We start from the raw sequence: 14,338 nt of genomic DNA on the forward strand, positions 1-14,338 counted from the left end.
TTATTAACTTACCACGTATGCATTCGTCCCAAATCTGAATTTTTTTTCTTTATCATGAAATTCGGAATCGAAGCAAAATTTTCCATTTATGGATTTCGCTTCAGAAGCTTTCATCATGAGAGTATGAGTTACTGTAAAACTGGTTTCAGACTCCAGTGAGTGTATTGAGTCTCATGACAAATATGTACAGGTACATTTGTCATTGGAGACTTTTATGTAATGGCATGTTATCAGGTAAGGGAAGCTGCTTGTAGAGTACTGATTGTACTGAAGGGGGGTTGTAGTTGTATTATTTAATTAGTCGCTGCTCCATTAAAAGCTTAACAGCGTTTTTTATAGTTTTGTGCGGGCTATTTTTGGTTTTGAAGGCCTCTTTCTCAGCCTTTCTTAATTCTTTGTTTGGTTGAACTTTCCACTGTGTGACATGTACCAAATGTACTGAAATGTTATATTTCTAAGTCTGAAAGTTCATCTGTCCTAAATTTTGTTTTATCAGCAATTAAAGGAGAGTGAAAAATGCAAAGCCAGAAAGCAGGGTCCAGATTGTAAGATGACCAGGAAAAATGCTTTCTTTCCTCATCTTAAGTTTAGTATTACTAAAAGCTGAACAGTCCCACTCCCTGGAGAAGATCTCCATAAACTTCGGAGGATGCAACTGTCAACCAGGATGGGTAGGATTTTATCCGCTAGTTTTAACTATTTAAAACTAATTAGTTTTAACTAATTACCTTATGCAATAATTACCTTTAAGGTATCAGTCAAAATAAAGAGATTCCGTCTGGAGTTTAAACAAATTTGCAGTGTGTGCACCCTTCTAACTGGCTGACAGAGTGCAAATGAAACTAATAACTCATTTGAACAGGAAACAAATTAATGACCCCACATTCTCAGGTGTGTTAATTAATTAATGACCCCACATTCTCAGGTGTGTCCGGATGGAAGACGGAGTATCACAGTCTCAACTCATACTCTGAGCTTCCAGAACCCTTACGTTTTGCGTGGCAAGCGGCATAGACTTTGTACTAAATTCCCAGAACCTTGGAGGTCCTTCGTTCATTTTAGGTAAGTTCAAGTTCATTTTACTTTTAGGTCAGTTAAAATTCATTTGAACAGTTAAGTTACAGTTCATTTAATATTAAAGTTACAGTTTATTTCAGTTACATCGTTTAACCAATGTAGCATTTAAGCACTATGCGTTATACTTATATACGCTAACAGTAACTGCGTATAATGCGATTACACTATTAATTGCACGAGGCGACCCGAGTGCAAATTGATATAATAATCGTACGAGGCGAACATGTTTTCGATTTCTCTCAAAACAGTGCGATTAGTTTTGTAATCGCACTATGAAAAAAATAAGTGGCCGTCAATTAGGTCAAAAGTGGAGTGTAAGTACACCTTTTACCAATAACAAATCAATAATAAATTACAGTGCCCAGAACAAGTATTGTATCAGCAAGGTAAAGAACGGGACCTACTCATACAACGTGGTCCTCGGAGACTGCAGGTATTTGACCAGCTACGGATATAATCTTAAAACTAGAACTTCATCGTATAGTGTAAAAGTTTACTTTTATAGACTTGGGGTCAGCCCAAATGGCAGCCATGAATATCGACCAACTTATATCAACTAATATCAACCGGTCAATATTAGTGTCCTCCAGTCACCCATGGACCTGTCCCTCGCCAAGTCTCTGTGAGGGAGTTATCATGACTCATCAGATACCAGATCTGGGTCCCTATCTTCTTATCTAATAATGTATAACCCTCAGGTTTAACACGTTTAATGTGCTCACTATCAACGGGGAGACTACGTTATCTCACTATCAGACCAATTATACACCGAGGGTAATTTCACATTATTTGATCCTTAGAATTATTTCAATTATTATGGACCTCTTCAACCTAGATTTTAAATTTGTCTCTAGGATTCTTTTCTATTACGGACCTGGATCAATTTTATCACGAAATTGAATCCCCTGTAGAAAATTGTTGCAGAACCAATTGTCACTGATCAAAGAAAATAGTATCAAACGATAAACACCATACATAGTTTTTAAACTACCTTCGTTGCATTGTGATCGCGGCCCTTTAAAAAACAGGTAAAATAAAGCATCGCCAAGTCGTACCCTACAAAATACCCTTTAAAATATAATTTCACATCAGTCCGATCCACTATAGCGATTATTTTTTTACAGACATCCAAGTTATCTTACGTAAAACACTGGGTCTTGCTAACTGGTTTCCTCGCCAAACTTCTCAGATCTTTCCCTATCTGCCCCACCTCCTCTCCCGCTCTTTCCACCTCTACCGCCTCTGCCACCTTCTCCGCCATTTTTACCTCCTCTTCCACCTCCTCTTCCACCTTCTCCGCCATTATTACCTCCTCTTCCACCTTCTCCGCCATTCTTACCGCCTCTTCGACCTTCTCCGCCATTCTTACCGCCTCTTCCACCTTCTCCGCCATTCTTACCTCCTCTTCCACCTTCTCCACCATTCTTACCTCCTCTTCCACCTTCTCCGCCATTCTTACCTCCTCTTCCACTTTCTCCGCCATTCTTACCGCCTCTTCCGCCTTCTCCGCCATTCTTACCTCCTCTTCCACCTCCTCCTCCATTCTTACCTCCTCTTCCACCTTTTCCACCTTTCTTGCCAGAATTACCCCCCTCTGTCTTTGCAAAGTTAAGTTTAACGAAGCAGGCAGTAACCACAAGACAAGTACCACACAAATAGAACTTATCAATAGAGGTGTCATTGAAGAGGAGAAGAGAGAAGACCACAGAGAAGAGAACGTTGGTGGTTCCCAAGAGACTGCTGATTGTGACGGGAAGGTTACTGCTCCCGGAGCTCATCAGGTAAGGCCGTAGTTGTTGGAGGAGGGCCACTGTCACTATAAGGACCATGAGCCTCCAGTCGGGGCAGGAGAATACCTTGGAGGTGGTCTTGAAGAGGAAGGATTGGATAGTCAAGGCAGACACTTGGCAGGAGGTGTCGAACAGCATGAGGGCAGTAAAGTGCTCCGTTTGCGCTCCTTTCTTCCTGAGGGACCTTCCTGCGATCATGAGATAACCACGAACAAACAACTGGCAAACTGCCAGTCCCATCGCGACGTAATGTGCTGTTGTGAAGATGTTGTTTGACTCCATACCAGTCAGGAGGGGTGGTCGGGAGCACACGAAGGTACCTAACCCAGCAGTCAAGAGCACTGGATAATCCAGAACAGGGTCCATTCTCTCTCCCAGACAGAGTGCAGCAAGAATAGCGCTCACGAGGGGGTTCATGGCGTTTATTGTGGCTACTATACTCAAAGGTAGAGTTCGAGCGACGAAATTCATGGAAACAGCCAGACAACCTTGTACCCAAGCTCGTTTTGTGAAATCCCATTTCGTCATCCCAATCTCACTCAACAGTGACATCTTGGGACGTCTAATGAGTCCGAAGACCAGTACTAAACCAGTCTTAAAGACACCTAGCTGATGAGGGTGAGTAGCGTATCTCAGGGAGAACTTGCTGAGAGCACCCATAGAGACAATGATAAAATTAGTTAGGAGGCAGAGGGAGATATACTTGGTATACTCTGTCTGCTCCCTAGGTTTAGGAACATAATCACCCTCTATTAGCCCCTCCATCCAACCCCATTGAGGAACTGCTTCATACTCCCCCTCCTCCAAACTCTCCTTCAGCTGTATGTCTGTATTGTACTGAGCAGTCCAGTGGTGAGGTGGTCTCCTGAGGATGTTATCTCCAGATCGAGGAGAGTTTGACTCAGTGTTAGAGTCCTTGTTGAGTCGTCCTGGTGCTCGATTTCGAAGGTTCGGGTGTTCTCCATCTTCAGTCATATTTCTACAGGACTATAGAGGGTTTGATAAATATATCCGAAATTCCAAAACGTAAGAATGATACAAAAAACACAAATGTTATGAAGACACCGAAAATTCAGAACAATCAGCAAATCACTCCTATCACTGTAGCACCATTTACAATCTTTAGTCAATAGAAAAAGTATATTGGCACAAGAAAGCACAAGAAAGCACAAGAAAGCTAATGTTGTGATGGCTCAGTTGTGTGGGCGGAATAACCAGTACCCAATTTAATTATTTTCAACAGGTTGTATTAAACTCAGCTGGATAGCCAAGTATGTTATACCTATTGAGCTGGAATATTTATTGGGCATAAACCATATCATTACAACTTACAAGGTTATTTTAAAGATATTCTAGAATCTGTCAACAGGAACATTCATGCCCCACTCACTAAACTGAACGTAACTTATTTCAGCTATTCACGGGCGAGGTGAAGGTAAAGACCGGGACATTGTGTTTCTGGGACCCCAGATCTCCACTGGCTAACAAGAACAGTATTCTAGAGGTGGTGGATGGGTGTGGTTATCCTCAACCAACTAGAGTCTCCGTCATCAAGATCACCCTGGTATTCTTACTTTTAGTTCATGAGCAGGGTTGCCGGCATTTTTGAGAGTCATTTTTAAGGTTTTTTCACGTCTTTTAAGGCCCCTTTTGACCCATTTTTAAGGTCCAAAACAGTTAAATTCAAGGTTTTTTAAGGTCCACAGTGCGAAAGTTTGGACAAACGTAATGCAATAAAGGTGCAAATTTAAGATTTTTCAAGGTTTTCCGATACAGAAAGTGCAATCATATCTAAAGGGGGAAGGTATAATTTCAGAAAACCCCAATTAGATCTACACCGAGCTAGGTATAATTTCAGAAAAACCCAATTAGATCTACACCGAGCTAGGTATAATTTCAGAAAAACCCAATTAGATCTACACCGAGCTAGGTATAATTTCAGAAAAACCCAATTAGATCTACAACAAGCTAGGTATAATTATTTCAGAAAACCCCAATTAGATCTACAACAAGCTAGGTATAATTATTTCAGAAAATCCCAATTAGATCTACAACAAGCTAGGTATAATTTCAGAAAAACCCAATTAGATCTACAACAAGCTAGGTATAATTTCAGAAAAACCCAATTAGATCTACAACAAGCTAGGTATAATTTCAGAAAAACCCAATTAGATCTACACCGAGCTAGGTATAATTTCAGAAAAACCCAATTAGATCTACACCGAGCTAGGTATAATTTCAGAAAAACCCAATTAGATCTACAACAAGCTAGGTATAATTTCAGAAAACCCCAATTAGATCTACACCGAGCTAGGTATAATTTCAGAAAAACCCAATTAGATCTACACCGAGCTAAATATAATTTCAGAAAAACCCAATTAGATCTACACCGAGCTAAATATAATTTCAGAAAAACCCAATTAGATATACACCGAGCTAGGTATAATTTCAGAATATCCAATCAGATCTACACCGAGCTAGATATAATTTCAGAATATCCAATCAGATCTACACCGAGCTAGGTATAATTTCAGAAAATCTTATCAGATCTACATCAAGCTAGGTATAATTTCAGAAAATTTTACTTATCCGGAAAATCCATTTAGATCTACAACAAGCTAGGTATAATTTCAGAAAAACCCAATTAGATCTACACCGAGCTAGGTATAATTTCAGAAAAACCCAATTAGATCTACAACAAGCTAGGTATAATTTCAGAAAAACCCAATTAGATCTACACCGAGCTAGGTATAATTTCAGAACATCCAATCAGATCTACACCGAGCTAGTTATAATTTCAGAAAATCTTATCAGGTCTACACAGAGCTAGGTATAATTTCAGAATATCCAATCAGATCTACACCGAGCTAGGTATAAATTCAGAAAATCTTATCAGATCTACATCAAGCTGGGTATAATTTCAAAAAAGTTTACTAATCCGGAAAATCCATTTAGATCTAACATTAAGCTAGGTATAATTTAGGTATGGAACCTTAAAAAACCTTAAAAACCCGAAAATTTGCTCGTTTTTCACGTCTTTTTTAAGGTTTTTTGCCCAAAATTGCCGTTTTTAAGGTTTTTTTAAGGTTTTTAAGGTCCCCCGGCAACCCTGTTCATGAGTCATAACACGAGTAGTCTGTCGAGTAAACTATTTCCCACCTTTACTATTTAACTATTTCCCACCCTTACTTTGTGCAGAGCTGATCTGTATACACAATAGAGTTTTACAATTATCTGTGATATGATATTTGACGTGTAATACAATCCGAACTTCTTGAGCGATAACAACACTATTCCCAGATAAAGGAAGACAAGCCTGAACCTGCCCCTAAACCTGGTCCCCTAAACCTGGTCCTTTAACCTTCCCCACCAGCTGCCCCTGTGTGCATGGCAAATGTAAGATGTCAATAGCTGGTGGTAAACCTATTAAGAAATGTGTTTGTGAGCAAGGCTGGCTGGGAGACAACTGTGGTAAGGAAGGATGTTTGGGTGTTTAGTTAGGGATTGCAGCGCGAGATAACATTTGTATTGGTTTTCATGAAAAATAGAAGCTATGCAAGTATGGCCAAGAAAAGCTTTGTTATTTAACATTTAAGAAGAATTTATTAATCTTTTATTTTCAGATAAGCAATGTGATTGCAAACACAAGTGTGTCAATGGTGATTGTAAGGAGAAGATACAGAACAACAAGAGTGTCAGTGTGTGTTGCTGTAAACAGGGCTGGTACGGGACACATTGCAGTGAGTATAGGGGGGGGGGGGCTGGTACGGGACACGTTGCAGTGAGTATAGGGGGAGAGCTATTGATTCACCATATGGGGGGAGAGGGGTTTTTATAGCAGGCATACTGTATTATTTGTAGACAGCTCGTGCAATTATTTACTTTACGACCTACTAAACAAATGATCATAGGAATAATTCCTGATTTACTATGGGTAAAAACCGTCTCCCCACAGCTGATAAATGTACGACTGATACCATGTGTATACACGGCACTTGTGTGTCTGACAGTAAGACAGGAGCCAGATCATGTAGCTGCAGGGAAGGGTGGGCTGGAGATCTCTGTAACACTGCTACAGGTACAATTATCAGAGTTATAGCTTGAATAACAATGAACTTCGTACATGGATAGCGCGTAATTGCGCATGGAAAGCGCGTAATTGAACGTGCACACCCTAAAACTAACAATACCTCCCCCTCAGCGGTGATAGTACGAGAAGAGAGAGTCTGGGTACGAGTGGGAAACAAGAAGACTTGTTTGACTCTTAGAAAAGAAGCAGGGGTGTGGAGATATTACCGGTATAACAAGGAGAAGGACGAGCTGCAAACTTTCTCGCCTCCTCCTGGGTTCAAATGGCAGGTTCATCTGGACGGGGAGACGATCATCATATCCGCTAAAGCAGGGGAAAGTGCACATTCTAAACCAGAGAGAATACACAAAGTCAATGTTAGGGTTAGGGGCAAACTGGAGACGATTCTTCTCAAACTGGAGCATGGAAAGTGGAAATGGTATATCCGAGATTCAAGGAACAAATGGGTGGCTTTTCATCCTCCACCTGGGTTTAGTCTTACTGTAAAGATAGGCAACGACATCATCAGGATCAAGCCAGAAGCTACGTACCACAAGATAAAGATATACGAGAATAAAAAAGAGAAAGTTCTGTACATGATGAGGGTAGGTGATAAGTGGGTTCCCTTCTCTTACGATAAAGCTGGGTTAAGATCCTACCATCCTCCTTCAGATCATAGAATGCTGGTTACCATTGGAGACGAGCATGTTCACATAAAACACAGCGAGCCTTGTTCGGGTAACCCTTGTCAAAACGCTGGGAGATGCACTGACGAAGGGGTTTCCTTCAGTTGCTCATGTGATAGCACGTGGGCGGGAGTCACGTGTGAGGAAAAGAGAAAAGAGCCGCTGTGTACTTCTGACACGTGCGGATCACATGGTACGTGTGTGGAACTACAGTCAGGGCTAGTACAATGTCACTGTCACGTGGGCTGGAGTGGGTTCAGATGCACTATACCCTCCTCCTGCCCCCCTTTAGCCTGCAGTAACGGTGGTATCATGGTCACTCTCAACAACCAGCAGCACTGCCAATGCCCGGAGGGGTTCACTGGGAAATGTTGCCAGAAACACGTGTCAGTTTGCTCACGTGACCCGTGTAACAAGAGAGGTCTCTGTGAGCAGGTCGGGGCTAACTTTGCTTGTCACTGTCACGCCCCGTACACAGGGCGGTTCTGTGAAACAGCCCACAGAGCAGTAGCGTGCAGAATAGGAGACCAGATCTTCAGAGTAGGACAGGTGAGTTGAAGTTTTAGGAAAAAGTGAGTGAACCAACTATGTTATTAATAAAGAAAAGCTCGATGAGTATCTTAGGTTTAATCTACAATCTCCATGTTGCTCAGAAACGTTTTATTAACTTATATAGTAGTGGAAAGTACAATGATGTTTGTGTCATTATTATTTGATTTGATTTATTTTCCAGGTTATCTCCCAGCACTGTAACCGGTGTGTTTGTCTAGAAGATGGGCACCTGGTGTGCACTAAGCGAGTTTGTAGAGCACAACACTTCATAGCTCCACACAACGTTAAAGAGTTGGTATTTGAGGGTCACATGTGCGGGACGTCTCCCTGCGTCCAGGGTCAGTGCTCCAGTGTGCACTATCTACCTCGGTGTAGGTGCTTCTCTGGGTACTCTGGGCCTACTTGTGAAACAGGTGCTTGTACATCTACTTTTAGTTTTAGAAATGTATTATTCCCATTATTTGTTAAGCATTAACTGTGTGTTATATTTGCAGTGGTAGTAGTGACATAGTTATCCCCATCTGCTTGTAGTTTTAAAACTGTAAATTCATTTATCTTATGATTTTATATCTGTTTGGGTATTTTTTAGGGTCTACCTATTCTTCACACCACGATTCACCTGATTCATACTTTACACCTACGTCGTTTTTCAATTCAGAGGAATAAATGTTACGAAGGGCATTTATTTCTATACAATTTTACGGTAAATCACAGCTTTTCTCATGGCCGAGTGACACCAAGCTCAGTAAGTATATCCATTCATGACGATACTGGAAACTTCTGGGGTTTACAAGTTATCGTTACGTATCATTTAATCATAAAAGCATGAAGGCGTTATAGTCTTCTGTAAGGGCTGCAATCACCTTCGTATTGCATGTTGCATGTTTTTTCTATTATGGCGAGGGGAAAAGGTGCAGGAGACCACCTACTCCACGATGGCATCTGATACAATACAATTATTTTAGGAATGTAATCTTAGTTTCCTTGTTATCATGAGATATTATGAGTGTTGCTATTGAGAATAGAGATGTGTGTAACAGTAACACTGTAATTGGCTGGTTGCACTTGTGTAACAATGTGGCTGTTGGAATACTCCGAAGTAAAATAAGTGTCTTGATAAAAAAAATTTGCAGTGGTATCAGTGACTCAGTTATCTCCCGAACACAGAGTGGTAATACCGTACCGTGACGTCATCACACGGCAACCTGTTATAGTAGAGCAACACCACCACCACCACCATCACCACCATCACCAGGTGATTGTGGAGGAACACCATCATCACCCAGTAGTGGTCGAGCACCACGTGGTACGTGAGATACACCAGGTAAAATACGTGTTTTTGTACTGTTTTTGTGCATGGCAGTCATCTTTTTTTTGCCCAACTGAAAGACCACAACAGGGAATTTAAAAGTTGTGAAGGCCGTCCATTATCTTGTAAGTAATTAAGTTCATTATCTAACCGATGATAAGCAAAACCTCCAGATGCAACCCACAGTGATAAATCAACAACCCCCGGTCTACCACAACGTTCAGGTATAATCAATATTAACTTGATTATTACTATTTGATAATCAATATTAACTTATTTCTGTGACTATTATTTCACCTAGATAAGACAGATGTTGCACAAGATGTAATCTTCAAGACTGGGAGTTAAAAAGCACAAACAAATTTCCCACCTATTTAAAAATCCCCCTCCCCCTCCCAATTTCCAATCACCTATTATTATTCACAATATTGGTCAGGTTTATAATCATCACCACGAAGCGCAGATTATACACCAGACATTAGTACAGGAGCAGTCAGGTTTGTAATAACATACAGCTAACATCTTACATATTATAGTGTAGTTTATAGTGTAGGTACACTGTACACTGTACACTACACTTTACACTGTACACTGTGCAGTGTTAACTGTTAAAATATGCGAACATGAAACTTATCATTTTAAAGCGTTATTAGTTATTCGAACAATATGTTCGACTAATACGCTTTTGTGAATTACTTAACAAGGATTAATTAATTAACCGATCAACTAACAGCAGTGACTAATCAAATGTGATTAGATTCCCCCACATTATTTAGATTTCACAGGTAACACAGAAACTAACCTTGTTTTTGCTTCAGTTTGCGCTCGTGTAGGCTGTGGTTGGGGAAGGTGCAATGTTTTCAGGAGCAGGCCTCATTGTATTTGTAGGAGGGGTTGGCAGGGACTTCGCTGTGAACAGAGAACGGGTAAGTCGGAGTGGTCACTTTGTAACTTATAAATTAGAAGGTTGCCTACTCAAATATATTGTGTATGAATATATATAAAAAATGTAAAATACACGACCAACTAACATATTTACTAGGCGGTCAAAGTTTTATATTCTTCAATGGTTGCCAGCTAAAACAATGGTTTAAAGTTCAAATTCCTGCAAAACTATATGATAATTTCATGCAAGTGAATTTACCCAACAATTGAGCTTTGCCTCTTTTCTGGCCGAGGACTTTCTCCAAAGATAATCAGTGGTCTGAAAATGATGCGTGATCAGTCGGAAGCCTAGCGAACGAATAACTTTATGTTATATCTCTACAGTCTAAAAGTAATGGCGAATGAAAGCCATGTGTAGTATGGACAAGAAGCTAATATAATATAAGCGCGCGGGCGGTAAAATCTTATTGCGATGTCAAAGTTTTATCATAGTTTACCTGTTTGGCGATCGCGCGTTACGTTGAAATTAATTTTGCTAATTTGCTTCCTGCGTGTCGACCTTTGACTGCCAAGTGTGAAGTGCCATCTTCAATCTTGTGTTAGAACAGCCATTCCATGAAAGAAAGTTCTGTATTCGGCCACTGATATCATCAAATGCAAATTGAAATCATTAAGATTGGACTGACAAATTGAAGCTTATTGAACTTGTCACACTGAAAATTCCGCAATTTCCGTGGAGCATGACATCAGCGGAAAATTTAGCAGCACTGACATGATTCCTAAGAAATTAAATGTGGTAAAATATTACATAAACATAAAGTTAATCATGCAGCATCGAATTAATAGTTATCTAGGGAAAATTAGAAAAAGAAGGTCTTACCGAGATTCGAACTCGGGTCGCAGGATTCAGAGTCCTGAGTGCTAACCACTACACCATAAGACCTACACTGGTGAAATGAACTATTTAAATCACATAATAAATTAAATCAGTAAATCGATATTTTGCTACGCACTGTACTTGTGGCTAGCGTAGTAAGAATTACTGTTCACACTTAAACAGGAATTGATTTCAACGGACTTCGATCTTCAGTTCAAGTCTTAAGTTGGTATTGTTAAGTAGTAAAACTTAAAAGTGCTACCGACTAAAATTTCCGAATTAAACGGATATTCTCGATTGGCTGTAACGTATCTTAACGAGGCCCATTTCAGAAAGAGTAAAAGAAGTGAGTCCCTGCAGTAAACACAGATGTTACCACGGAGGCAGCTGCATTGTCCGGAGCAACTCTGTTAGCTGTCTCTGCCCTGCACAGTACTCTGGAGCTAGCTGTCAAACCGGTTAGTCATTAGCTAATTAAGAGGTATTTAAGTGATAAGGAGGTTATTCAGCAACGTTTACACCCCGTTGTGAACCGTTTTGAAAGAAAAAGTCCGAGCTGAAAGTTAAGTTCTTAAATTTCATAGGGTTCAAAAAAGGAAGCGATAACTATCAAAGTCACTTTTTAAAGTAACCGTAGCAATCACTGTTTAAAACATAGCAAGCGTTATCATATTCACACGCCAGTATATTAGCGACAATAGAAACGCCATTGTTGGACGTGAGGAGAGTGAGGACTCCTCAAACTACATTAAATTAATTCCTTCTGATATGATATCACCTCGACCGATTTTTAAAATTCTGACGTAAAATGTTTCAGACGTTGGCTACCATTGGTCTCTTCGGTGATAACACTTGCTATGGGTACAACAATTGCTATGGTTACAAAAGTTGCTACGGTTACAACAGTTGAAATGGCGGCATTTGCACTCTTTAATATTAGAAAAATGAAATCTCACCCGATCAAATAGGAACTCATGTTTACCAATTACAGTGTTTAGTTTGCCTTTATAAAAGCTACCAAAAGCTTGACAATAGGAATTGCGATGTAAAAAGTTTAACATAATGTCACATTTCAATTTTGTAAATAGAAGATATTTTGTTAAAAAATTGGGTTTCCTCGCACTTTTGTACGTGATATAATGCTGTAAAAGTGTAAAGTTTGTAATTTGTTGATAAGAGATGAATGATAAAAATCTTCGAGTTTATAAATTAGTAAGGGGAAAAGTGGCATTCCGTTGGATTTAAATGTTCACAAGGATTTCTCAACGGAATATGGTAGTTAGGACCCCTAAGAACATAATTAGACTTGTCACCAATTTTGTATCTCACGGAAACACCTCTTTTTACCACTTTTTACCACTTTCTTACCACCTTTCTGGTTTGCCAAATATCTTTAGTTGTGAACGTCGTAGAAGGTTGCAAATTAATCGAGGATGTTCATCTCATCAAAGAGAAAAACTTTTGTTGAAAACTTTTTACGTTGAATAATCAGCTAATTGGATCATTACCAATTAGCTAATTACCAAAAAAAGTGAAAATTTTTTATTGGCTCAAAATGATTGAAATCGTTTAAAACACGGAGAAATGTAGTTTTTAGAAAAACTTCAAAAATTGTTCACTTAAATATTTTTTTCGAGACTTGGAAAAAAGTTTGAAAATTTGAAAATATATTATTCCGCCAAAAGTGATCGAATTGCATGAAACGTGGATAAAATGCTTTGGAGAAAAACTTCGAAGATTTCTAGATTAGGGAATACTAAAATCATCAATATTTGAAGTTGGAGTTCAGTAAATCTCGACATATTTTATTAATTAGGAATAGCTTAGCGGAAAGGGCTGAACCTGAAAAAGGTTAACCACACAATATTAGAGTTTCATAACTAATTACAATACAACTTTATCAAATTCCAAAGAAACAGCACAAAATTCTAAAGAAACAGCACAAATTCTAAAGAAACAGCACAAAAGGACCATTTAAGATCGAACCGATTTTACCTGCTGTACTATCATTTTATGGATTTCAATGATCAAAACCTCTGTACCGTCAATCTTGCCAATCTATACCGAGTATCTGAATGTACCGGACCTCTTATTCACCCCTATAATTAAACCCAGAAATGCGATTTCTCACAGACTGTATCACTTGCGTCTTGCACTGTTCTTTTGTAGTACTCCTGCACTGTAGCTCTGTGTCCTTGACTACACCGTGGTTTACACTTTCCCTCAACTGCAATCCTAAGTAACTTTAGTTCCGGCACTCTTTGGCCATTAAAATAACCAACTCGAATGAAACCCCGTGTAGCTACGTTCTGCTACATCCATGCTAGCACCACCCAGCTACCACCAGTTTACTCTAAATCTAGCTATTTCTAGCAACCTCTCGATGCTATCTCCAGCTCTATCTCGACCCTGGCAATGAGATATGGGGGTTATTTGAGGTATCTGGCATAACAAACGAAGCGGCATGCGCATTCACAATACAATAAAGCCACAGTGGATGATGGAAGGTATATTTACACTCGCTTCCTATACTACCTATAATACCGGGCCTCTTGCGAGAGTGACAAAAAGTGCACAGTTAAAACTAAAAGAAACTCCTGTGAGAAATCGCATTTCTTGCACAACTGGGTCTAATTATAGAGGTAAATAAGAGGTCCGGTACATTCAGATACCCGGTATAGATTGGCAAGATTGACGGTACAGAGGTTTTGATCATTGAAATCAATAAAATGATAGTACAGCAGGTAAAATTGGTTCGATCTTAAATGGTCTTTTTGTGCTGTTTCTTTATGTGGAATTTGATAAAGCTGTATTGTAATTAGTTATAAAACTCTAATATTGTGTGGTTAACCTTTTTCAGGTTCAGCCCTTTCCGCTGAGCTATTCCTAATTAATAAAATATGTCGAGATTTACTGAACTCCAACTTCAAATATTGATGATTTTAGTATTCCCTAATCTAGAAATCTTCGAAGTTTTTCTCCAAAGCATTTTATCCACGTTTCATGCAATTCGATCACTTTTGGCGGAATAATATATTTTCAAACTTTTTTCCAAGTCTCGAAAAAAATATTTAAGTGAACAATTTTTGAAGT

The 14,338-nt window shown here is 39.4% G+C and overlaps 1 non-coding gene across 1 annotated transcript; it reads right to left on the reverse strand.

Moving 5' to 3' along the window:
* Positions 1 to 11,239: 11,239 nt before the first annotated feature.
* Trnaq-cug (transfer RNA glutamine (anticodon CUG)) lies at positions 11,240 to 11,311 on the reverse strand. Its single transcript has one exon. It is a non-coding gene; the product is annotated as a tRNA-Gln (tRNA).
* Between the last annotated feature and the right edge of the window lie 3,027 nt (positions 11,312 to 14,338).

The sequence above is a fragment of the Bolinopsis microptera genome, chromosome 4 (genome assembly GCF_026151205.1).
Source record: "Bolinopsis microptera isolate Bmic1 chromosome 4, MBARI_Bmic_1.0, whole genome shotgun sequence".
Taxonomy (NCBI): domain Eukaryota; kingdom Metazoa; phylum Ctenophora; class Tentaculata; order Lobata; family Bolinopsidae; genus Bolinopsis; species Bolinopsis microptera.